The sequence below is a fragment of the Vulpes vulpes genome, chromosome 13, assembly GCF_048418805.1.
Source record: "Vulpes vulpes isolate BD-2025 chromosome 13, VulVul3, whole genome shotgun sequence".
Taxonomy (NCBI): Eukaryota; Metazoa; Chordata; class Mammalia; order Carnivora; family Canidae; genus Vulpes; species Vulpes vulpes.
In genome coordinates this window covers 65659011-65684610 of record NC_132792.1, presented here as the reverse complement: position 1 = coordinate 65684610, position 25600 = coordinate 65659011, and the positions used below count along the sequence as shown (strand labels likewise).

Genomic DNA, 25600 nt, shown 5'->3' with positions numbered 1-25600 from the left:
ATGTGGCTGATCCTAGAACCTTGGAATCAGGACATGACCTGAGTCGAAGGCAGATGCCTGACCGACCGAGCCACCCAGGCACCCAGCTATTTCTTAATTAGGCTTAAAATAGGTAAAGCTTAAAATGTTGTAAAATTTTGGGTACTATTTCAGGGAAGATAATAAGAACAATAAACTATTATTAAGTTCTATATATAGTTCTACTTGTTTAATTCTTCCAGTGGTTCCAGGAGGTAGGTACTATTATTATTTACAGCTCACATGTGAAGAGTTTAAAACATAGAGTTAAAAATTGTCAAGATCCCATCTATTACAAAGCCATGCACAAGTTATCTTACCTCATAAGGCCTCAGTCTCCTTAACTATTAAAAGGGGCTTTAATAGTATCCACATCATAATGGTGTTGTGTGAGTTAAAAAAGCTAATTACATGTGAAGTGCTGGTAATAGTACTTGCAAAAAAGCAAGCAATATACAAGTGTCAAGTGTCAGGAAACACCTGGGAAGATGTGCCTTATAGGATTTGGCTTTTAATTATAAGAGTTTTCTCATATTAACCGTATAGCACCAGCTCTCACTCAGGTATTTCTTTTTTTTTTTATAAAAGTGATTTTTCATTATGAATACTATATATATTTAGTCAATACAAACTAGAAAATGCAGAAAAATAGGAAAAAAACTACCAACTCTTACTCCCAACAACTGGGCAACCACTGTTAACTACTCATTCATTAATGTCTATTAGGATTTTACTATGTGCTCTTCGAAATGTTCCTTTCCAGTCAAGATTATATAATTTAAATGATAATTAGTAATAATGGATTCAATTTGTAGTGCTTATCTTTTGCCAGGAACTATTTACAGAATGTCTTAGTTAATCCTCATAACAATTTTATGAAGTAGATGATATGCTAATCTCACTTTAGAGATGGAGAAAGTGAGTTTTAGAATGGTTAAGTGACTTGTCCAAGATACCACTGTTTATATAGCTCTGAAAAATGTATAGAATTTTCCAGGCTAACCTTCCAGTGGAATAAATTATTTTGGACTAATTTTCTGCTGTTGTTATGAGAAATCAATAGACTGCATAATTTTGAAAAACTGATTCTTTATTGGTTAAGAGTCTGTTTGGCTGCCTTGCAGGCACCTTGAAACTAAGGTGGTCCAGCACATTCTGTTACTATTCCAGGTTCTCTCCATCCCCTATACCATCCTTATGTTTATCACTACATGGTCAGAGAGTGGCTCCTTCACCTCACCTTCATGTTGTTGTGGCCGGGTCATGGACATGGAGAAATGTAGAGGTGGTGCTATTAAAAAAATCAAAACTATTTCCACAAATCTACAGAAGACTCCTAATGAATAATATATCATTATCCAGATGTGTCCAAACCCCACCCTTGTCTGTGATCAAGTTTGGCATATTAAGGGTTTATTTTGGGGGACACATTGTCACCTTAAACAAAAATCTGGATTCTCTCTAAGGAAGAAGAGGCAAATGGGTAGGCAACTGGCAAAACCTACCACCTGGCTAATACTTACATAATAACTAATGAATTGAGTAAACAATTCTCAATATAATCTCGTGAGGTAAACAGGATTTCAGCTCTCTGGAAAGAAGGAGTATGGGAAAAAACAATGCAAAGCTATAGTGTGAGGAACAAAACCCAGTGCTGTTGAAGTTGAAAGAGAAACAAAGTTCCTCCCATTGGCAAGGAATTTCCCAGTTGTGTGGTTTGCTCAGAAGATCAGATGCTTTCCAGGCTCAGCACTGATCATCCTGCATTTTATGAGTCTCCGCAGTGTCATTACTATGGTTCATTATACTGTTTGCAAGTGTCTTGGCCAACCTTGAAGATGATTTCAAAAACCCTCCCAACCTACAAACACTTCTCCAGCTCTGTCTGCGCTGATTAAGTCAGCTAGGTTTACCTCCATTCAGTAACTCATTAGGTGAGGTAGGTTCTAAATGAAATCAGGAATCAGGGAAATATAGACAAGAATCTCTGGTACGCCTGCTATCATCCTAGAAGCACTTGCCCACCACTGAAACCTCTCTTCTTGGGACTTTCTCCTTATTGTCAGTGAACATTGCTAGATTCTACTAACTTTTAATCCCTTGTAAAGTTCTAGTGGATAAGTTAAATCAGTGTCTCTCAGATTTTTTCCACCAGCCTTTGTGTGTGTAAAGCATGCCACCTGGAATTATTCACTTTTATTCTAGAAAACATACCACAATTTACATAGTGAGGAGGGAATGGATTCTTCCACTCTCAAGTTATAGAGTTTTGTTGAAGTTCCTGAGGGGGTGTGAAATTTAGCCAATCAGAACATTTTATAGCTGGCTACAGTGATTCTCTAGTGACACAGTTGAAGCCAGCAAAGACTTTTTCTTTTCCTGGGACTTTTTAGAAGAGACGCTACTGCTTTTCCCCCCTGTGATTTGAAATAGAGAAAATATAAAAACTGAAGCTTTGGCTCTCATCTTTTGGTTATAAGAGTGAAGTCAGTATGGAAGAGAGAAGATTGTAAGATGGATTAAAAGACAAAATCTAAGAGGCATCTCTTGAGCTTCTGGGCAGGCTATATCCAAAGCCAGTTCCACCATCAACTTTTCATTTATACAAGCAAATATATACCTTTCATGTTAAAGTCACATGGAGTTCTTTCTGCTATTTGATACAAATAAAAAAATTCTTACTGATTTGCTAACACAAACCCTATCTCCTTAAATTAATTTGAAGTTTTCGGTTTCACACAAACAGTTTGCATTCTATTCCATGATATAAATATATAATTTAAAAATACAAAACATGTTTAAATTTTTATTTAAATTACTTAAATTTCTGCCTCAAAACTTTCAAGTAAAATTTATTTTCCAGGCAGAGATGTCATATTTGTTATATAGTTTCTCATTCTCTTGACATAATTCTGCATGTGCCAGGTGGTACATCTACCACAATTTTAGAAACACAAGCTTGAGGAGCTGTGTGTCCAAGTATAATAGGGAACTTCTGAATACAAAAAGTTTTCAGGACTCAAAGACATGGAATTGTAATGGTAGCATAATAGGGATTGGCACTGGAAGACCCATTTGGGACTTGACAAATAGGCAGCACTCATTCAATCCACAGATAAAGCTCCTTTGTGGAGGAATATATAAATATAAAAATTCCATAAGGTAGTCACCAGTGAGGTTCACACTCTGAATTTCAATGATTTTATCTCTGCTCTGTGAAAGCAGAGATACTTCACACTATAAATTATGACATATGACATTGAAGAAAATCAAGTACAATGTTCATATCTCTGGGGAGTGTCTTTTCATTTCATTTTGTTTCTTTTTCCTTCCTTCTTTCCTTTCCTTTCCTTTCCTTTCCTTTCCTTTCCTTTCCTTTCCTTTCCTTTCCTTTCCTTTCCTTTCCTTTCCTTTCCTTTCCTTTCCTTTCCTTTCCTTTCCTTTCCTTTCCTTTCCTTTCCTCCCTCCCTCCCTCCCTCCCTCCCTGTCTTTCTTTCTTTCTTTCTTTCTTTCTTTCTTTCTTTCTTTCTTTCGAGTTATTATATTTTATATATTATATCTACAGCACAATATATTTTATATTCTGGACTACTGAGTCAAGTTTTTCATGCAGTTAATTTAAACTCCTATCTTTCAGAGGGCTCAGATTTTAGGTAGGTGTGAAAAAAAAGTACAGATGTTTGATTCATGCTCTGTGAAGAGCCTACTCTACTATCCATTGCCAAATGTGCATAGGGTGAATGAGGTAGGAGATGATCAAGACTTCCAATCTTTTGTTATATTCATTTCAAGTAAACTTAATCAGGTGTTCACCCACCATTTATCAGAGAATAGAATAAATTTGATTCAAAGGGGTTATTTCAACATCTGCATGATTCCAGAAATCCTGATAAGATGAAAAAGATTCAGGCAAGTGTCTTGATGTCTTGTTCACTTGTCAGCTAATACCTTAGTAACATATAGATTTTTGTCTGTATGTCTTTACTCATTGAATCATAAGGCTGGAATGATCTTTAGATAGTTTGTAATCTCTTCTCTGGCCACTGATCTAAACACCTCAAGTGAAGAGTTTAAACATTTCTACCTCTCTCTCCCTATTTTATTTTCATGAGCTTTCTTCACAAGGGGAGATCTAGAATGCAATAGAGCAGCCATAGATATAGCAATAATTTAATATCCCAATTCCAAGCTTCCTGCCAGAGCAATATTTTAGCAAAACAAGGAGAGTATAAGTCTTGCTCTTCAGCTCTCATTAATATGACCTAATGGGTATTGGCTCCAAGATTCTCACTTTTATATTTATTTTGAGATACAGTATTACATTTGGACATTTTTCTTTTTCTTCCTTGATTGAGCCTCTACTTGGGATTCTTTCTTTCTTTCTTTCTTTCTTTCTTTCTTTCTTTCTTTCTTTCTTTCTTCCTTCCTTCCTTCCTTCCTTCCTTCCTTCCTTCCTTCCTTCCTTCCTTCCTTTCTGTCTTTCTTTCTTTCTTTTCTTTCTTTTTTTTTCTTTCTTTCTTCCTTTCCAAGCAAAGGAAAGAAAATTAAGATTACTTTGCTACTATAAGGGTAAATGAGCAAGAGAGGTATAATTCTGATTTTAGGAAATATTTTATGGAATCATTTAAGCCCTAGGACCCATTTGGACTTTATCCCTTAAGGAAAAAAATAAAGTATTGTTAGTTGTGATAGCTAAAGATGAGTTGCCTATAGCTAGGAAAATAGCTATGATAACTTAATATTTTCAGGAATATACATAATTAAAGACATTGAAAGCTATCTAGAATGTTTTATTAAGTTTGGGTCACAAGAGGATTTTTTTTTTCACTGCATACAATGAAAGCAATTGAATGAAGTTATTGAAGAACTCTGAATTCCTACCCCTTATTTTCTCAAATTGCTCTAAAATGCTAATGATAACTTTCATACTTGGTAGATGGAAACTATTTAGATGCTCCTCAGTCTTGGTATTCACTTAAATACTCCACAAAAACTACTGAATGCACATTCCAGTTGAAAATTATTTCAACATATAGGTTCCTTCATGACATACAAACAAAATCGGATATTCATTATGTGTTAATAAAAATTCTGGAATGACAAATTTTAGTCATGGGCTGTATTAATAAAAGGACATCAAGGATGTCCTTTGGGATGCCTGGGTGGCTTAGTCAGTTAGGTGACCAACTCATGATTTTGGCTCAGGTCATGATCTCAGGGTTGAGATGGAATCCTTCCTTCTCTCTGTGCTGAGTGTGGAGACTGCTTAAGATTCTCTCTGCACTCCCTTTTCCTTCCACTGCATGTGTGCTCTATCAAAAAAAGGCAACAGTTTTAAGAAAATGGCAGTGCATAATTATAGTCTACAAAATAGGTACCTCTTTAAATCTTCCATTGAAAAGTAGCATGTGGGTTCAGGATCTCAAGCAGAGAAAGGAAAATCTATATTTAATTGAATGTCTATCATGTTCTGAATACTTTGCATATATTATGGCATTTCTATTTCTATTTATCACTATAAAACCCAATGAGGGAACTGTGTGCATTAATCCAAATAAATCTAGTAATTCAAGAGCCACGAAACAAAATGGGGAAAGGAGATAATGTAATTCAAGACAGAGCCTTGATAGCTTTTTGAAAGAAAGATGATAGATCTGAATACTGACCAACATGATGCACTATGGGCCCTGGCTCTGTGGTCAGTTCAGTCCCTGCCAACTGTGAAACAGGCCATCTGGTGATGAAGGAAGAAAATAAGACCTAAACTTTCAAACGCTTCTTGACCTGTTCCTCTTTTTGAACATCTGTTATATTCCAATTGCTTATCTTTACTTCTAATTCGCACATCCTGCTCTACTTTTGTTTTTGGGAAAATAAAATACACATTTTAATTTATCACTTGGTTGCAGGTCAAACAGTTCAAAAGTACTTCTGAAAATATTTCCCATTCACCAACTTTCTTATTCTCAGAGGTGATCTTCTTTTGTGTCCGTTAGTAATTTTATTGGTTGTGATGTTTATAATTTAAAATAATATTGTTATATTTTTATTTCTTGAGCTTAAATATTACACTCCCCTATGATGCCACACTCTGCAAGATAAGACTTAACTCACGTAAACTACCTAGATGGCATTGGGAGGTTGGCAGGTAATTTGCATTTCTCATGCTGATGTTAAGGTTACAGTCACTTCATTAATGGAGTGGGACATATTCCTCTTTGCTATGTTCTGGGAGAGTAAACATAATATGAAGGCTATTCACCTTTAAACTTTGGTAGAATTAATCTATAAAACTGTCTTTACTTTTTTGTATGAAGATTTTAAACAACTATTTCAACTTCTTTAATAGTTATGGGATTTTTCCGGTTTTCTGATTCTTCCTAAATCAGTTACATATCATATATGTCTAGAACTCTGTTCTTTGTACAGAAAGTTTCAAATTTACCAGGAAAACAAAACACCAAACTTTGAATTTTCCCTGATGGATTGCTACTTTTGTAATTCCTGTTCTACATATACTATTGCAACCCTAATTTATATCATTATTTTTTCTTTTTTTTTTTCCCCACTTAAACAACCTCACTAAAGCTTTTTGTACTTTATCAATCTTTTTTTAAAATATCGTTTTGATTCTCTCTCTTGAATCTTTGTTGTTGTATATGCACTGATTGATATTTTTACTGATTGATACTTTAACGTTATTTTTTCTTCTTTTATCTGAGCTTATTTTATAATACTTAAGACTTCTAAAATTGGATACTTACATCATTTTCAGCCTTTTCTCTTTTTTTATGTGAGAATTTTAAAATTCTAAATTTTCCTGTAGAAACTTCTTTTACTATATGGCATAACTTTTGATATGTTTATTATTATATCAAAATTTATTATCTTTCAGTTATAAAATTTACTATAATTTATATTTCATCATTATTTTTCACTTTGACCCTTAAGTTATTTAATACAGTGATTTTTTTAAAATTTCAGAATATATGGTGTTTTAAAATCTATCTTTTTGTTATTGCCTTAATAGAATTGTGATTGGAATATATGATTGGAGTATTAATGATTCTTTGATTTTTGGATATTGGTTTATAGTCTTAGTAATTAATTTTTATAAATGTGTCAAGTTTTCTTGAGAAAATATGAATTCCTTACTTGTTGAGTATAGGTAGACCAAACTTGTTAATGATGTTGACGTATCCCACTACTCCAGACAAAGCAGGGTGATCAGACAGCCTGAGGAAGGAAAACCAGAGGCTGAATGGAGGAAAAAGGTGACTCATGGGGAAAGAGAAGAATCAAGTGTTTATTTTTAAAAAATGCAATAAAATAGAACTTCTAGTATTTTTTACAAACAATAACAATAGGCTTCAAGTAGAGTCCTCTGCTTTCGGATAAGACCACAAATATTTATAGTATAAATGTAAGTGATAATGTATGACATAGACTATGAAAAAATAATAATCGCTTCCTAATATACATCATATTCCGTTTAATGTAAGAACTTCTAAAGATTATTGTATTCAGGGGGTGCCTAGATGGCACAGTCAGTTGAGCAGCAGACTCATTTTTTTTTAATTTTATTTATTTATTCATGAGAGGCAGAGAGGCAGAGACACAGACAGAGAGAGGACCAGGCCCCTTGCAGGGAGCCCGATATGGGACTCGATCCCAGGACCCCATGATCACACCCTGAGCCAAAGGCAGAGGCTCAACTGCTGAGCCACTCAGGCGTCCTGAGTGGCAGACTCTTGATTTCGGCTCAGGTCATAATCTCAGAATCCTGGGACCAAGCCCCAGGGCTCCTTGTTCAGCAGGGAGTTTGCTTGTCTCTCTCCCCTTGCCCCACCCCCTGCTCAAATGCTCTGTCTCCAAAATAAATAAATACATCCTTTAAAAAAAGAGTATTCAGTCCTCTTAACAAATAAGTGAGGTAGGAATTATTATATCCCTTTTATAGATGAGACTTAACAACTTGTATAACATCACCTACCTGGTCAGTGATAAAGGCTTAGAATTGCACCTAATTCTGAGGAGCCTTTTCTGTCAAGTCCTTGCTAGACTCTGCAGATGACACAAAAGAAAGGTGATATTTGTTCTTGCTTTCAAGGATATTGTAATTTCATTAGGGACATATGTTTCATGTACTAAAATAATTAGAAAATGGTACTACTTAGTGAAATAATAAAATTCCAACATGAAATTCATATGTCAAAATATCTGGTACAAAGCATGTGATATTGCAAGACTGTCAAAGAGGAAGAGTCATGGCTATCTGCAGCTATTAGAAAAAAGTTTCTAGAAAGATGTGAGATTTAAAATAAAACTGTAAATACTGATAGGATTCAGATAAATAGAGGAAATACGTTCAGTTGGACTGTCCAACTGAATGAAGCATTGCTACTTATATCCTGTATAACTTTAGCAGGGAGGCTGAAACATGGCAGGATCTGCCAAAGTAGAGAAAAAAGGTGACGACCATCCTTAGGCTAAAGGGGCAATGGTAGGAATAACTAGGGCATCTGTGGAATGGGAAGAAGATCAGATGAGGTAGTGAGTGCTAAGGGAAGGACATTTGAATAGGTTAGGGGGCATCATAGTCTTGGTTCCGATTTGTTCTGAGGAAAGATGGAGAACTGTCATGGTTTTCTTTCACCCCTAAGGGAATAATAGAAACAATAATCTCCCTGGCCTCTAAATTCTGTACTGGAAACAGCATTGCTGAAAAGAACATTCTCTGCCATCTCACCCTAATACATTTCTTTGTTTCCTAACCCCTGAAGACAAGATTTTGTTTTTCTTTGACTTCAATCTCTTTTATTGGAATTCCAGTCCATTTCCTCTCTTGTCTTTCCTCCAAGAAGGTGGAAAATCAATTTCACTATTTTTCAATACAGTCCTAGTTCGATATTTTAATCTATTCTTAATTTCTGAATGGTATCATTGGAAACTAGTTTTATTTATCTTGTAACAGAAATCTAACCACCCCTGTCACCTTACCACACTCTCCTTTTTGAGGGGGGGGGGGGATTGAGCAACAAACACACCACGTATCATTTTAATGAAAAAAAATCTGTCAAACTGATTAAGCTTCCTGTGGATTGATTCAGTTGGCTGAATTTTATACATTTCAGAAACCAGTTATTTTGGTGACATGCAAATGCAGTCTGAATTTTGGTCTCAGAACTGCTGAGTTTGGGAAAGACTTCTGAAAGACCTAGTCAAGCATTTGCTTTTAGTTGTTGCACTTATGAGGATCTGTTCCAGATATAACTAAGTGACATTGTGTTGAGAGTGATCCTGACACGCATTAAGATGAAAAATAATCGTCAATCTTATGATTCCTGCTGTTACCACAGTTAATTATGGGCTTGTGATTGGTCAGCATTAAACAAGCTCTTCCAAAGTGAACTGAGTTATAATGCATTCCTCCAACTCCTGACTTCTTAACATCAAGGTAATCCTCAAGAACACAGTCCGTATATGGATTGGTTTGCATTCGGGGAGGCGTTTGCATGTCAGGGATTGATAAGTGCATGAAAGTGTCAGTTATTTCTCACCCAACAAAGAGACTGGAGAATTTCTGTCTCTCTAAATTTTGTTGGGTTTAGAAGAAAATTAATAATAGCATCCACTTAGGATCTGATACAGCATTTTTGTATATGCTGGTTTCCAATTTGAGAATTTGCATTTTTGTTTTGTCTTCTTCAAATCAATAATGAGGCATGCTGTCCAGGGTCCTGCAATCCATGTCATCTGTTAGGGCCAGGCTGAAATAAAACAAAACTTGGAAAGCCTTCCCACAATGCTGCAATAGCCAGTGGTGGTCACTAGCATTTTTTTTTTTCTTTAAATGCCAAGATTGAACTTCCTTGACATTGAACCTCATATTGCAGGGTATTTTAAGTTGTTTATCTAGAATCTGACACACTTTAACCTACATAGTTCTGGTGATAATTGCTGAATTTCCAAATTAATAGGAAAACTGGCACAATACTAGATAATATCAGAGTTTGTTATTTGTGAAGTGCCAATTTTCTGTAATTAGAGAAAATTGCTAATTATCACTGGAACTATTCATTAATATTTAAAGGAAGATAAAAATTAATAGAAATGCTTTTTTAGTGGCTGAAATTTTTTAACGGCTACCTGCTGTCATCCTTTTGATGAATCCAGCTCTTTGTGTCCTAGCAAACAACTGGGCAGTTGTGAGGAAGGCAGAAGTAGCACTGTATTTGCAAATGTTGTGATGGAATGTTTAAAATGAAAGACTTATGCAACACTTAACTAGTATTTCCAGTGTTCCAGTGCAAACTGGGAAAGTCTCAGACCAAATCACTTAATACCAGTACCTTTTTCTGTGAGGTCAAAGTGGCCCTGTCTTGCTAAATAAAGGGCACAGTCCTCTACATTTATTTAGTGTTATGAAAAGGGGCATTTCTTCATGAGCTTTGCCTATAGCAATGCTAATTATTGCCATTATATCACATAATTTTGGCCGTATGAGATGATACGAGCAAGAGCTTTGAAAATGAGCCACCCTTTTCAAAGTTTACAGAACGTTTACCACAGGTAGCCTTAAAAGCCTTATTTCGAAACAAGTTAAACCAAAAATAAAAATATGCACACGTGTAAGTGATGTTTGAAAGCTTTTAATTGTATTTTTTTTCTCTTTTTAAAGAAAAGTGTAATATATGTACTTATTAACCTACAGGAAATATCAGAAAAATGATAAACTTTTTTTTTATTAAGCCAAGGGTGTTTTAAAAAGTCATTATGAGATAGCGAATTATTCATTTCTTCCATCAAACATTTCCTGAGCCTCTATCCTGAGAAAGGTGATTGGGCAGCTATAGGAGACTACAGGCTTGTTGGAATAGATGGATTGAAAAGGAAGAAAACAAAGTTGGCAAAGAAACTGGTGATCTAGGGTCAGGATGAAGCTGAAATGAGCTTGTCTGCAGGGAATAGACCAAGAAGACGGAGTGATAAGTGATTAAAGCAATGCCAGTGAACTTGGGGTCAGGAAGAAGGTGAACACAGTTAGGGGACCAGTGTGGGTGATAAGCTGAGAAATTGGAAAAGGTGTCCTTGGCTGAATGGAGCCATGGACATAATTCAGTTCAATTCGGTGCAGTATTGATTGAGTTCCTACTAGGTGTTGAATGTAGTCCATCCATAACTTTGAAAAACAGAGAAAGAAAAATTGGTGAATACACATGAAATTTTACCTGTGGTATCAAATATTCTGGTTTTTTTTTTTTTAATATTAGTTAGTGGTACTGATGACCACAAGTCATCATTGATGGATGTTAGCGCTTCACAACTTAGGTCTTCCCATGCATGAATAGCATCTTGTAGTGGGAAGGAATCTTAGACGTAAACCATGCTGAAATCCCTGAAAGCAGTTCCTTCAGGAAAGGTAATGCTTATGAGGATGATATTGGATTATGGAAGCCTTTTTAACATTTATGAAAATGTCTGGCTCAAAAACCCCATCGTGTGTCCACTGTACTAGTCCGTCAGTGTTCTCAGACACTGTGACTGATGTATGGAAAGAAGATATGAGGTAACTTATAAAAACTTCACCAATCAGAGAACTATGCTTAGCTGCTTATACAGCCAGGAATGGAGCCTGGTGGAGAGATCACTGCCACTGGGCACTAAATCCTGAGACTTACTTCTGATAGCACAGAACTGGGCACCTGAAGCTGCCCCTAAAACACAACCACCACTGCCTGGATGCTGCATGGTGGCTACCCAATTCCCCCCATTCCGGCCCTGAGTATGGCCAGTGCACCATCTGTGCTGTGGCTGTGAGGATGGCACACTGTGCCACACAAGGAATGATTCTCAAACTGTAGGCAGAGAGTTCCGAAATTGGGGAGTTGACAAGAGTAGCAAAGTGATCACTGGCGTCCCCCTTAACTCCTTACTCCCTGCCTTCTCACTCTTAGACTCAAGCAAAGCCCAGTCCTCTAAATCTGTTACTTTTCCAAGGTGCTCTATGATGGGTAGGGAGTTAGGAGTAGGAGTAAGAATATCAAGGACATAATTTTCAGAAAGGAGAAAGTGACAACAGCAACACAGTATTTAAGACTGACTGTGTTTAGCCTCTGTGAAGAACTGGAAGTCAACCTTTTTTTCCCCCCAAGTGCTCAGAAATCATTGGCATTAACTAAAGAGAAGGTGGATTTATAATGGTTTGCCCAGCATTACATTGCAGAACTGTATTTATTTCGGATGCCAGAGTTCCAAACTTCTTCTCATCTCCCGAACATGCATGATGAGATCCACTGGCCAAAATAATCATAAGAAATATGGGATATACCTGGTCGTGCTGTTTCTCTACAACAGCATCACAGATTTGTAATGATAGACCCAGATAACAGTCATAATGCAAAATTCATCTAGTGCTCAGTGGGCTTCAAGGCAACATTCTGAGCACTTTATGTGAATTAACTCAAGCAATCTTTGCAACTGCCCTCGGAGAAGGGGATGCTAGCACATTTGACACGTGAGGACATTGAAACAAGCAAGAGTAGTTACCTACCCAGGATTCCCCATTTCATACATGGCCAAGGCCAGGCTGGAAGCCAAGGCGACTGACTCCACAGCCCACAGTCTGACCCACTCAGCGCAGCCGCCCGTTAGAAAATTGGACACGGTGCTTCTCTCAGGTTTCTCTAAGGTGGATCAGAAGTAGCATTCCTGCAGTAAGGGTGCTTTTGCTCTGGTGGTTGCCACTTAGCTGAAATGAGAAGCCATTTTACTGCCACCGGTAAAGAAAAATACATTGACCCTCTTTCCCCCCCTCTTAGTACAATCCCAATTGCAGAGAGCAATGTGACTATCCGGTGTGAAAAATATTCCAAGCATCTCAGCTGATAAATTCTAATGGGGCTCTGATGCCTTTTGTGACTTTGCTTGGATTCGTTTAGTACACCAAGCATAAACTGCGTAAATCTTTTACATACAACCATTCTATTGCCTATTAATTAGAACCGTCTTTTAATTGCACTGGTGCTCCAGAATTAAGTCTATATAGTTACAGGGATAGGATCCCCTGGGGGAAAAATTTCTTTATAGGAAGCAAGAGATGTTCAAAACAACAGAAGCAACAAACAATAAGACTCTCAATAACATCTACCAAACACCCCCACAAAAATCTTCCTAAATCATTTGAGGATAAAACTCCATTTTCCTAGCTGCAGATTAAAATACACTTGATGCTAAGCCTCTTTCCACGCCCCCGCTGGGTTGTGATGTCGCTCAAGTTCTCTTTCTGTGTCTTCGGCTCCCTGTTCTTTAAAACCCACTTCCCTTGCCATGATGTGGCTGGTGCCCTCCTTCTGTTTTCAGACTCTCTCCCCCGTCAAAACAGGAAAAGATCACACATCAGTCTTTTCCATTTGATGGATAGGTTCTATTTCTTAATTCACTGATTAACCGTTACTTCATCCAAGCATTTGCATTTTGGGTCATTTCGGCTCTCAGTGACTAAAGTTAATGTCAGCTATTGACAGAGGGTGGGGAAATCTGATCCAAGGCAGGAAGGACTGAAATCATTCAAAGGTCCTGAAGGTAAACTTGACTTAACATTTTTGGGTGATGTCTGGATTGGGTAGTGGAAAGGTTTATAACCTTTCTCCCTGGTCTCCTGAGGAGGCCTTCCCCTAGGGTAAAAAGAGACAGTGAGCAAAGGTTGACAAAGACTTGGTCATGGTCCTCAGTTGCTGGTGGGCCTGGGACCTCAGGTGCTCCTGCCTTCTCCTGCTTCCCCCAGGCCTTCTCCCTTCACAGAGCCCAGCCTCCTTTACCGGCTCCCCTCCACCCCCACCTCAGCCATCCCTCTGATTCCCCCTCCCTCTCACCAAAAATGCCCATAAGTATGTATGCTGATTGTCATTAAAGGTATTTTGGGTTATCTTATGAAATTGGACGTATATTCGTTAGTGGACGTATGACTCTATTCAGTTCTGCTTTGGATAAAGCTGCCTTGGAAAATAATCCTACAAGCATCCTAATACTGCAATCTGTGTCCTATATTTCAATAGTATTAGCTCCTTCCTCTGGAGCTCTGAGTCAGGCTTTTTATAGTTCACATAACCTAGATTTGTGAGTCACTATGTACAATAAATAGCATTCCCACTGCTACCGCGTGTCTTGGAATCAGTGCCAGGTGTGGCGGCCGTTGATGCCCTGCCTGCTGACGACGAATGTATTCTAGAATCATGTTCTTCTGAGGCCTCAGTTTCCTCATCTCTAGAATGAGAGATGGGTTGGTAGTTTTCTAACACTTACTTGTAATCTGTGGCATGTCTTTAGCTTACTTTTTATGCAAAGTGAGAACTTTTAAAGAACTTAAATTTTAGCTCACACCATAGATAACCCATTTTGCTTTATTTTGTTTCAGGTTGAAGCTCATGCTAAATCAGAAATGAGGAAAGAGCAAAGGATACAAAGCTGGCGGGAAATCCTGGGCCACGTGCTCTAGTTCCCAGTTCCAAATAAAGAGAAAATGGGCAGAGCAAAGGGGCAAATAATGAAAGATCTATTTGCTCACATTGTACTCCCATCCTCTGAAACATGTTGATAAAGCCCTGGAGACATCATTAATTTCTCTTGCTACTTTCCTCAAGCCTGAGTGGCCAGCCTTGAAAAGATGTGGCACTCTGTTACTACTCTAGGGCCCATATTGGCCTACAAGAAATTGAAAGTGAAGTTAATACCCAAGGAACAAATGAAAGCTGCCTGTCTGTGGCAGAATGTTCCAGCAGAGCAAGGGTGACTGCTGGGATAGTCTGTGGTCCAAGGTTAGAAAGGCTGACATTGAAGAGCCCTTGTCTCTGTGATTCTCTGATTGTCAACGAAACACAACACACACCTGATAGCGACATTTTCTTGTTTGCTTTGTTTAACCTGGTCTCCCTTGCCTCTTCTGTTCCCTTATCTTGGCTCTGTGTTTTAAGGATCAATTTGTTGTATGCACCTTCTTTTCCATCTTTTCAACTTCTATTCAGCTCATTTGTTTTCCCATTTCTCTTTCTTTCGTCTTCTAGCTATTAAGGAATCTGTCATATGTCAGCCCCCAGAGGCCCAAGTGGCAGCTCCTTCAATTCATGGAATGCCTAATTTTGCCCGCCTCTTTGGAGATGGGGCTAGGATTCTTTAAAAAAGAAAAAAAGAATCCCTGTTACTGCCTGTTTATATCCCTAAGGCTCAAATAATTAAAAAGCATATTGTTTGAGGAAAGATACACAAGAAAGAAAATCTGGTTTTCCCAAGTGAAATTCCTGACAAACCATGAACTCTATGGAAAGAACATCTCTCTGTGATGACCAAGATATCATGTCCTTACAAGCTGACACCATAGAAGGGCCTCTGTGCATAAATAAACTGTATGCTAATAAAACAATATTTATGATTCAGCCTTTTTTTCCCACTTTTAAGTATCAAGCTATATCCTGGAGGAACAAAAATAAAAGAAGTTGATGTCTACAATATAACTATTAAGGGGAAATTTGCTCCACTGTTATTTGGATGTAATTGGTACTGAGCATCACAATGCACTTGTAATTGGGTCTGTACTTGTTCACTTCAAGGGTTCCATGCTATTTCTACTTGAACCCATTTTTTTGATACCGTTCAGCTCAGCAGTGCCAGCTAACTCTTGTTATGCAGTTGAAAAACTGTGGCCATTAAAAATAGGATACGGTGTGATTTTGTTTTGCAGCACTGCATGGAAAATCAGTTGCTGTTCATAACAGCTCTGTGGTTGGTTGATTTAAAGCAGGGGGGTGACTTGGAATTGACAAGCAGACAGTTTGTGAAAAGGGATATTGTATCTTTAAGGCTTTCTGACTGATTGTGTTTAACTGCGCCACGCAGCAGGCAGTAATTAGGCTGTAGCTTCACCGAGAGGCTTAAAGCACTGGCTCTGGTTCTCAGTTCTCCAGATTTTTTTTTTTTTAAGCACAAACATTTTTTTTTGGATTTGAATACATGATAATTTTTTTTAAACTGTGAGTGAATGTGTGAGTGAACAAATGAAAAGCCAACCCTAGAGGCTTCCTGTGCAGACCGTCTCTGAGGACCACCCTGTGCCGAGATGGGCTCTTGGGAGACTGGGTGCCTGCCCTGGGAAGCAGTGAGAACCATGATAGGAGTCTATGATGTGACTCCTGGAGAAGGTCAAGGTGCTCTTGAAATGAGAGGAAGGCAGCTCTTATAATGTGACATGGTTTCCTCCTGGCCCAGTTCACAATGTTAATGAGACTAGTTGAAGTATGCTTCTAAGATTAATAGACAAATGCCTAATAGTTTGTATTTGGGGGAAAGAGAATTTTTTTCTTTACCTAGGCTATTAAGTAGAAAAGAAACTATGTTGTAGAAGCAAATTGAAGAAGCCATTAGCTTAAGAAATGTTTTCCATTCACTGCTCTGCCTCCCTTACTACCTCCCTTCACCCCTTAAATGTCCCACTGCTTTTTTTGGAAAGTAGCAAATATTGTCAATTTCTTATTATTTGGTAAAGACGGAGTTTCAAGTTTTCCAGGCATTTGTTATCACAGAGGAGCAGTTGACAGATTTTACATTGACCTTATAAAAAAACGAATGTTCAATTACTGTTGGATTGACCACGGTAACTGTCTTCATTATCAATCAGGCAACAGTGCTGAGTCCCAACTGTGTGCAAGATGCTATGCTAGGTGCTGTGAGAGATAAAAATTGTTCTGGAATAGTAATTGAGATCTTTCCTGACACTATGTACAAACTTTTCTTCCTCTTGCTAATTATATGGGTAAGTTATTCTAGATAGATTTGCGTACCATTTAATTCTTAAATTGGTATGGTGTTTTTTTTGTTCTTATTGAGTGAATTCCTTTTTTTTAAACTTATCTTACTTTATTACTGATGCCTATAAAGTATCTTTACTTATCCATTTGAACACTTATGTATAATTGCAAATGTGTACAAATTATAGACATTTTTGGTTTTAAATAATAGCTCCTCATATTTGTGAATCACCTCGTGTGTTTTACCACTCATTATGTCATTTGGGTCTTCCTCCATCATTCCGAGGGTGGTAGGGCAGGTGACATTAGCACTTTCAGAAGCTCACGAGTTGGGCAGGGAAACAGGCTGGGAATAGGAGTCAGGTTTGTTGGCTCTGTACTCTTCTCACTATAACACGTTTCTATATTCAATCCCAGAATGAAGCATCTGCTCATTTAAGGATAATGGAAATATTTTGGGATAACTTCACCATATTGAAGCATGGATTAAAAGTCAAAGATAAGCTACCAGAAGGGGATTCTGATTCTTAAAAGTTGCTCCTACCAGTTTTAAGCCAATGTCTGTCCTTTCTCTATAAAGTTTCAAGCATTTAGAAGCACTCTCTACTCTTGGTTTTGATTTTTTTTTTGGACTGCCTTAAAGATAAATTACTTTAATCTGTAGGCTAAGCTGCATTGATGTATTTATCTTTCTCAACATGCTTTGTCCTAAGGTCCATACTCCTTTGAAAGATTTGATCTAAATAAATTATAAATGTGTATCAAAATCTATTTGATATTAGCGTAAACACATTCCAAATACATTCCATCATTGCTTCAAAAGAAACAAAGATGAATTCCATTCTGTAGTTCAAATTTTAAATGTATGTGAGTACTTTTATATATGCCTATGCCTAAATGTCGAGGTCAATATTTCTATAAATTCCTAAGGTTGGTTCATTTTGTGGTGTTGATAAATGCTCCTTGGAATTAGGATGTACAGAAGATCAAAGATTAAATTGCAATTTTTTTTCCAAAGTGACAATGAGCCTAATTCACTGTCAGTTAATGCCAGGTGTTTCTCCCCCTAGTATTAAGTTCTTCAAAACAGTGGCTGCATAGGACACCATTCACAGAGGCTTAGCGCTGGGGAGAAAATGATTACATTAAATCGAATGATATGAATAATTCATGACATCACATTTTGTAATCCTGGTGTTAAGCATAAAACCAGTGGTTTATTTTTCAGCAAAATGTTTTTGTATCATTTTAGATAGTGCATAATGCAAAACAATAACTGCATACATAATGCAAGAAGGATGGTGGTGAATAGGGTCCTTAATAGTGCTTGCAGCATCATCTGGGGTGTGATCACAATAAACACATTTTGAGCCAATGCCCATGGGTGCCCAATGCTTGCTGGAATCTTCTGAGTCCAATAGAATGGCTGCCTTTTAATTTGTTTTTGAATATTACACCTGACCTTTACCATGGATCTGAAAGTCAGTCCTTGTATATTGCTAGAACTACAAATCCTTTTGTCCCCTTCCCTTTCAGTTTACTAGAAGGGCAATTCTACTGGGGGTAAATAGCCGATTTTTAAAATGACGTTCGATTTTCCAACATGGAGTTGGAAATACTAAGAAAATCTATACAATCTGAACTTATATTATTTAATAAAGAACTTTAAATGTTCTGGGATAAAATGCCAATTATTTAGCAATTCAGCCAGGTACATATTAGTAATGTCATTTATATCTATGAGACTACATAAGCTATTCCTTGTCTTATTTGACTCTTCTCCCTATTTTTTAGAGAAATCATCTTTTTAAAAATAATTATCAAAGGAGATTGGAGATGGCCCTGCAACCTTCATGAAGCAGTTTCCAGGTCATGTACATTGTACCAATACTCTAACATGAGTCTGATTATTCTGCTGCATTTCGGGCTGAAATAATTGTGTACCTGGACCATCTGCGGCTGCCTTTTCCAGCACCTTCCTGTGGACAGCTCCAGGGCACTCTCTGGAAGCCAGAATGGACTCCTGCTGATTCGCCCACATATTTGTCTTGAATGAAAGAATGGCGTATGCCAGTGGATTTCAAAGCTTTTCACAAAACATCTCCATATCTGAAGTCTCAAGAGTTTATGTCAAGCATTTGTATTACTTACCACTAATTAAATATACCATCCGTGTTTTACAACATGAACACATCTGCTGATAATGTTGTAACTTGTATTATTATTTACTTGAGATAATACATTAGAAATTAATGGTTGGTCAGTAACCTTGAAATCCTGGCCTATCTATAATAGATATTAATGGTCATGTGTATAGAAAATAGTTTTCTTTTAAACATTTCTTACAAAAGGATAATTTGAAGGCATGTTGAAGTGTTTTATTTCACCATATTTATTTACCATGATGCCAAAAATATTGTTTAAATTCCTATTGTTAAGATTTTGAGCAGACTGCCAAAATGGGTAGATTATGGTAATATCCTTAGAGAAAAATCAAGAAATGTAGCATTTAGAAGTAAACTATGTTTTCCTAAGAATGTTTAATGGGGAAAAAGCTTGATGACACAATTTTTAAAAAATGGAAATGAGAACACTGCACTGGATTTAAACATAGAAATACTGAGATTCATGATACATGGTAGTTTGAGATCTATTCCTCCTCTAGATCTAACTGAAAGTAGAAACCAAACTCCATAAAGAAATTGATATTCCCCTGAAGAGTACAAATTCTAAGTTAAACATACAAAAAATAAAAAAAAAAAGAGTCATGACATGAACGCTTTGTCACCAAACACCTGCTCATCATGTTTCTACCTATCCTAAGGCTCTAAAGCAGCTGCTCTGTGAGCAGCCAAGATCCCAGGGCTATTTCCTCCCCTGTTTCTTCTCTGGTTTATGGGAACAGTAACTTCTTTGTGGTATTGCTTATCAAGAACAAGAGAAAAATTGTGCATAATGTAATTCCAATTCTAAATACAGAGAACAATTAAAAAATTGCTAAAACAAAAATCTATTTATCCAAATAGCAACTATTTCCATTTTTTCCCTTTGTTATACACAACTATGCTATATTGGATAAACTAGGACACAAGTTCCAGTGCCAATTTGGCCACTTATTAGCTGTGGGAATTTGGGGAAATCAATGGATAACCCAGAACCTCATCTGCCTCCTCTGTAAAATGGGACTAGGAAGACATCTTGGGTTTCCTATGGAAAAGTAAATAAAACAATGCACCGGACAATATTTTGTAATAAGTCCCCACAAAAATAAAAATTATTCTGACCTATTTAAAGAGTTCCCTTTCCTTGTCAGTTAATAGGTCATAAAAAATTTACTTTAAAAATTAAACTTGTTCAAAAAGAAAAAAGAAGCCAAACCCATTAGGAGGTTCATGTGTATCTTTAAATAATCTTTTAAGCAAGCCAAATCAGTGATGTGGGCTTTCATGTGTGTCTTGCTTTCCCACACTTAAATGCATAACCTTGAAAGTAATAAAACTTGCTGAGTTGGCTATTTCCCTGCTTCCCCAGAACATATGTCAACTGAGCAACAGAGAATTAGCTGTAGCAAAAAGAAAGATAGTTCAGTGGAAGCTTGTTCAATAATTAATCCGCTGAGTAACTGTATGAATATTTGATAAATATTTAGTCAACTACGTGTATCATGCAGCACTGGTTGCATACCAAAGGATTTGCAAAGGTAAAAACTGCCAGTCATAGGCATCAAAGATGTCCAGACTTCTAGCTCACAGGTCAGAGATGTGGAAATTATTCCACATAATACAAATCCAGAAATATTAATCCATGACTATCCACATGATGCTACTCTGGGAGGGTGAGAGGAGGCCATTACCTTGCTCTCCGCAGTTCTTTTAAAGTGTATTTGGCATCACATTTTAATTTAATAGCAGCTCGCCTGCCCATGTGTGTGAGGTAAAATATTCTGATGCATACATGAAATGGAATTGTAAAATAAAAACCCTGTGTCCCCTTGAAATTCGCACTATGGTGCTGGGAAAGCATTGGTGGGTGATCCACTGCTATATGTTAAATGGAAATAGAATTTGCTTCAGTATCTGGAGACCAGGCATTTGAGTTTAACTTAATAAACATTTATTAATTCCCTAGGATGTTCAATGCACTGTGCATAAAAAGAAGAGAGGCTAACGTGTGTGTGAATCTTTCAAGAGCAGGAAATGTAAAAATTAAATCTGTGTGGCAAATTCAGTAAATAAAAATAAGAAGATGATCTCTGATTTCTGGAAAGATCGTATTTTGCAGTTAGAATTTAAAAGCTTCAATTTTCTGATCTGGTTAATCACTCATAAATTTTGTTCTGACATGAATTCTTAGTTAAATCCTCACAAATTCTTAAAAACCTCTCCAGAGAGTTCACAATCTCTTTTCGTAGAAGTACACATGCCACCTTTTCACTTCCAGGTCCTCAGCTTTCTTGGGGGTGGGTATGAACTGTTACAAACAGAAAGTGGGAGTGGCTGCTCTTCTTGGCACCCCCTGCTGGCCAGAGTAGCACTAATGATGGCTCCAGAGAGGCCTCAGCTTTTCTTTTCCAGCCCATATGAACTGTTGCCATGGCAGCCACAGAAACAAAAAAGAAGGGAGCCCAGGGGCTGCAGCATGTAAAAGAAAGAGATGATCCAAATGAGGCTCTGGAATGGAATGCCTAGGATTTCCCCTCAAACAGAAAAGATTGACCTTGGAGGGAACTGTTCTACCTGGGTGTATTCACAGGAACCATGTTCTATTCCTTAATTATGGTTCCTTGTCCATACCACTGTATTTTGATTCTCTATTTCCCTATTATATGCTCCTTTACACATGACCAATAAACTGAAAAAAAAAAAAAGTAACAAAAGCAAACAAAGTGATAGAGTGATAGTAGGAAATGTCTTTTACAATACTAGAAGCAATTTATGGATCAGAAAACTTAATATTGTTAAGATGGCAATGGTCCCTAATTGGATTTATAGATAGAATGCCATCCCTATTGGAATCCCAGTTGGCTTCTTTGTAGCAATTGGCAAGCTGATTCTAAATTGTAAGAGATTTACAATTGTAAAAGATTCAAAGTAGCTAAAACAATCTTGAAAATTAGTGAAATGGAAGGACTCTCACTTCCTGATTTCCAAACTTAACTCCAAAGCAATAGTAATCGAGATAGTGTGCTGTTACAAGGACAGACACATAAATTGATAGAATAGTTGAGAGACCAGAAGTAACTCATGCATCAATTGTCAACTGATATTCAACGAAGGCATCAAAATCAAATAATGGCCAAAATATAATCTTTTGAACAAACGGATAGCTACATGAGAAAGAATGAAGTTAGACCCTTACCTCACACCATATACTCAAATTAATTCATAATAGATCAAAAACCCAAATGTAAGAACTAAAACTATAAAAATCTTAGAATGAAATATAGGACTAAATATTCATGATATTAAAAGCATGAACAACAAAAGAAAAAAAGGTAAATTGGACAACATCCAAATGAAAATCATTTGTGTTTCAAAGGACATTATCAACAAAATGAAAAGGGAATCCAAAAAATGGGAGGAAATATTTACAAATCGTACAGCTAACATTAGGCTTATGTGTAGAATATACGAGTAACTACAACTCAATAAAGACATAACCCAATCAATAATGGGCAAAGGACTTGAATAGATACTTCTCCAAAGAAGATGTAAAAATAGAGAATACACACAGAAAGAGATGCTTGGCAGCATTAGTAATAAGGGAAATGCAAATCAAAATGGCAATGAGATATCGCTTCACACCAACCAGGAGGGTTAGAATTAATAATAATAATAAAAAGAAATCAGATAACAAATATCAGTGAGAATGTGTAGAAATCAGAACCTTTATATGCTATTTGTGGAAATCTGAAATGATACAGATATTTTGGAAGACATTCTGGCATTCCTTAAATGGTTGTTACGGAGTTATCATATGACCCAGAAATTTGATTCCCATGTATATTCCCAAGAGAAAAGGAAATATATATGTCTACACAAAAACGTGCACACAAATGTCTATGGCAGCATTATTCAGCGGCAGCATTATTCAGCAGCCGCCTAAAGGTGGAAACAATCCAGATGTCCATCAAGTAATGAATGGATACACAAAATGTAGTATATCCATGCAATGGGATATCATCCAGTCATAAAAAGGCATGGGGTCCTTGATATATTCTACAGCATGGATGAATCTTGAAACCATAGTGCCAAGTGAAAGAAGCCAGTCACAAAAGACTACTTACATATCATATGCTTCTATTTGAATGGATGTCCAGAATAAGCACCTCTATGAAGATACAAAGCAGATTAGTGGTTGCTTAGGGCTGGAAGGGTTGGAGGATAGAAAGGTGATGTGATAGCATTTCTTTGGAGAGGATAAAAATGTTCTAAAATTGGCTGTGGTGATGTTTGCACATATCTATGAATATGCTAAAAACCATTGAAATGTACATTTTAAATGTGTGAATTTTATGATATTTAAATTATATCTCAATAAAGCTGTTAAAAAATGAAATGACTTTTACAATATTAGAATCAGTTTACTTGGAGAGAGGGCCAACTCTCATCGAAACTGTGTCTTCATGTTTCTACGATCTTTCCCAGACCTCTTCTTTGGAGCTCCTTTGTTTATGAGCAGCTGCCTTACCTACTACCCATCACCAGGGCTTTAGTCCCTTCGGTGTTTCCAGGTGCAGACAGCTATCATTGGCGTTCGACCCCTTCTTGTCTAAAACTGCCTGGTTTCCTTGGTTTGAAGCTCTGCGCTTTCCAAGAAAACATTCAGCTTAGTTAATAGATCTGAATGAACAGAAGAGAAAAGGCTAGCGCTCCTTATGGTTCACATCTCCTCACAAATGCAGTACGTTTTAAATATGGCTTCTAAAGACTGTGTGACTAGAGACTATTTCCAAAGAGGCAAGAAAAGCTAAGAACACATTTTCTAAGTCTCCCTTGTACTTAGGGATGATCAGGTAACACAGTTGACATGGGTAGTGAGCTCAAAGGAGCTGCAAATCAGGGTATGTTTTTGCTTTCTTGACGGGAGGGGCAGACAAACTGGCACGGTCCCTTTCTTTTTTAGTCTGCCTTGGATGTAGATGTGAGAGATGGCACTGTGGCATCCATCTTATCACCATCTTGTCACTCTGGTCATGAGAATAACAGATGTACTAGGTTTGACATCTGTGAGCCATTGAACCAGTATTAATAGCCGCTAGTGTTCGGACTTCTTGGTAGGAAAGAAGTGATTTGTTTAAGCTTCTCTTAATCAGGTGCTCTGTAAGTGGCAGGTAATAATAATAATTCCTGAAGCCTCATCTTTTTATCTTTAGGGTCTAGTTCAAAAGAGATGGAGAAATTCAGACTTTATTTTGGAAGGAGAATTAGGATAGAATAGTAGGAAACTGTTTGGGGGCAGATTGAGTCATACACAGAGCATATAAAGTATAAACTTCATGTTTGCCTAGGCAACCCACAGTTTATTTTTACTTTATTTTTTTTTAAAGATTTTATTTATTTAATCATGAGAGACAGAGAGAGAGAGAGAGGCAGAGGCACAGGCAGAGGGAGAAGCAGGCTCCATGCAGGGAGCCCAATGTGGGACTCGATCCCGGGACTCCAGGATCACACCCTGGGCTGAAGGCAACACTAAACCGCTGAGCCACTCCGGCTGCCCAACCCACAGTTTATAATAGCTTTCCCCCTAATAATTATAGCTACATAAATATACTCTGTAGGAGTGCAAGGAGCAGAAAGAGAACTGAACCCAGAGTTGAAAGGCTGGATTCAAATCCTGCCTCTACTTATTAGCTGTCTTTACCTTTTCCTTACCATATTCCTAGCCCCTGGTATAGTGCTTGAGAAATGGTGGGTATATATTAGTAAAATCTAAAAAGAGTGGAAAACAGTTTTCTAAAAATTGCGAATATTATGTGTAAAATAGATATATATGCAACTAAATTTAGATTTAAAAAAAAAACAGTCATGTTGTACGTAACAATCACAGAATCATAAACTCTTGGCTAGCAGAGCCAGTTACAGGTGAGAAAACCAGGAATTTGAAAACCTAAGCTAACTGACGTATTGTTGGCTCTCCCTGTCCAACGTAAACACTAATAAAAAGGTAGACTGACTTTGAGGAAGTCAGGGAAAGGCGGAAGGATGAAAGACACCTGAATTACGGCAGCTTGGTGGGGAAGAGTGGTTCTCAGTGGTGACTGCTCGTTAGCATCACCCAGGAAGACTGTTCAGCACACAGATGCCAGTTCCACGCCCACACACATTCCGATTTAATTGGTCTGTGATGAGGCCCAGGCGTCTGATATGTTTTGAAACTTCACATTATTCTGATAAGCAGCCAGGCTTGAGTGTCACTGGAAAAGGGGGAAAAAAGATACAGCCTTTGACAAAAGATGCCACTACGTTTGAATCAGCAATTGCTTGCTACTGATTTACTCACCTTGGCAGTTACTTACTGTCTATTAGCGTCAGTTTCCTTACCTGTAGAATGGGGATGATAATATCTGCTTCATAAAGATGTGAAGATTATATGAGATGACAGAGACACCATTCTTAACAGAGTGGTCATTTAATACGTAATAATTGCAAGACATCCTTTCCACGTGTTCCCTGTTCACGCTTTGTTGCAGGTCATAAGGAAACCGGCAGCCTTGGGATTGGTGAGTGGGAAGTTGGACAGTAATGGGCTCCCATGGTTTCTTCCTGGCTTTTGGTGGCACC

The 25600-nt window shown here is 37.4% G+C and overlaps 1 long non-coding RNA gene across 1 annotated transcript in view; it reads left to right on the top strand.

Moving 5' to 3' along the window:
• Positions 1-21066, top strand: part of LOC140595190 (uncharacterized) — a 50014-nt gene extending 28948 nt beyond the window's left edge. Inside the window, exon 2 of the long non-coding RNA XR_011996643.1 lies at positions 18612-21066. This is a non-coding gene — a long non-coding RNA (uncharacterized lncRNA). The remainder of the gene's footprint in view (positions 1-18611) is intronic.
• The last annotated feature ends 4534 nt before the right edge of the window (positions 21067-25600 follow it).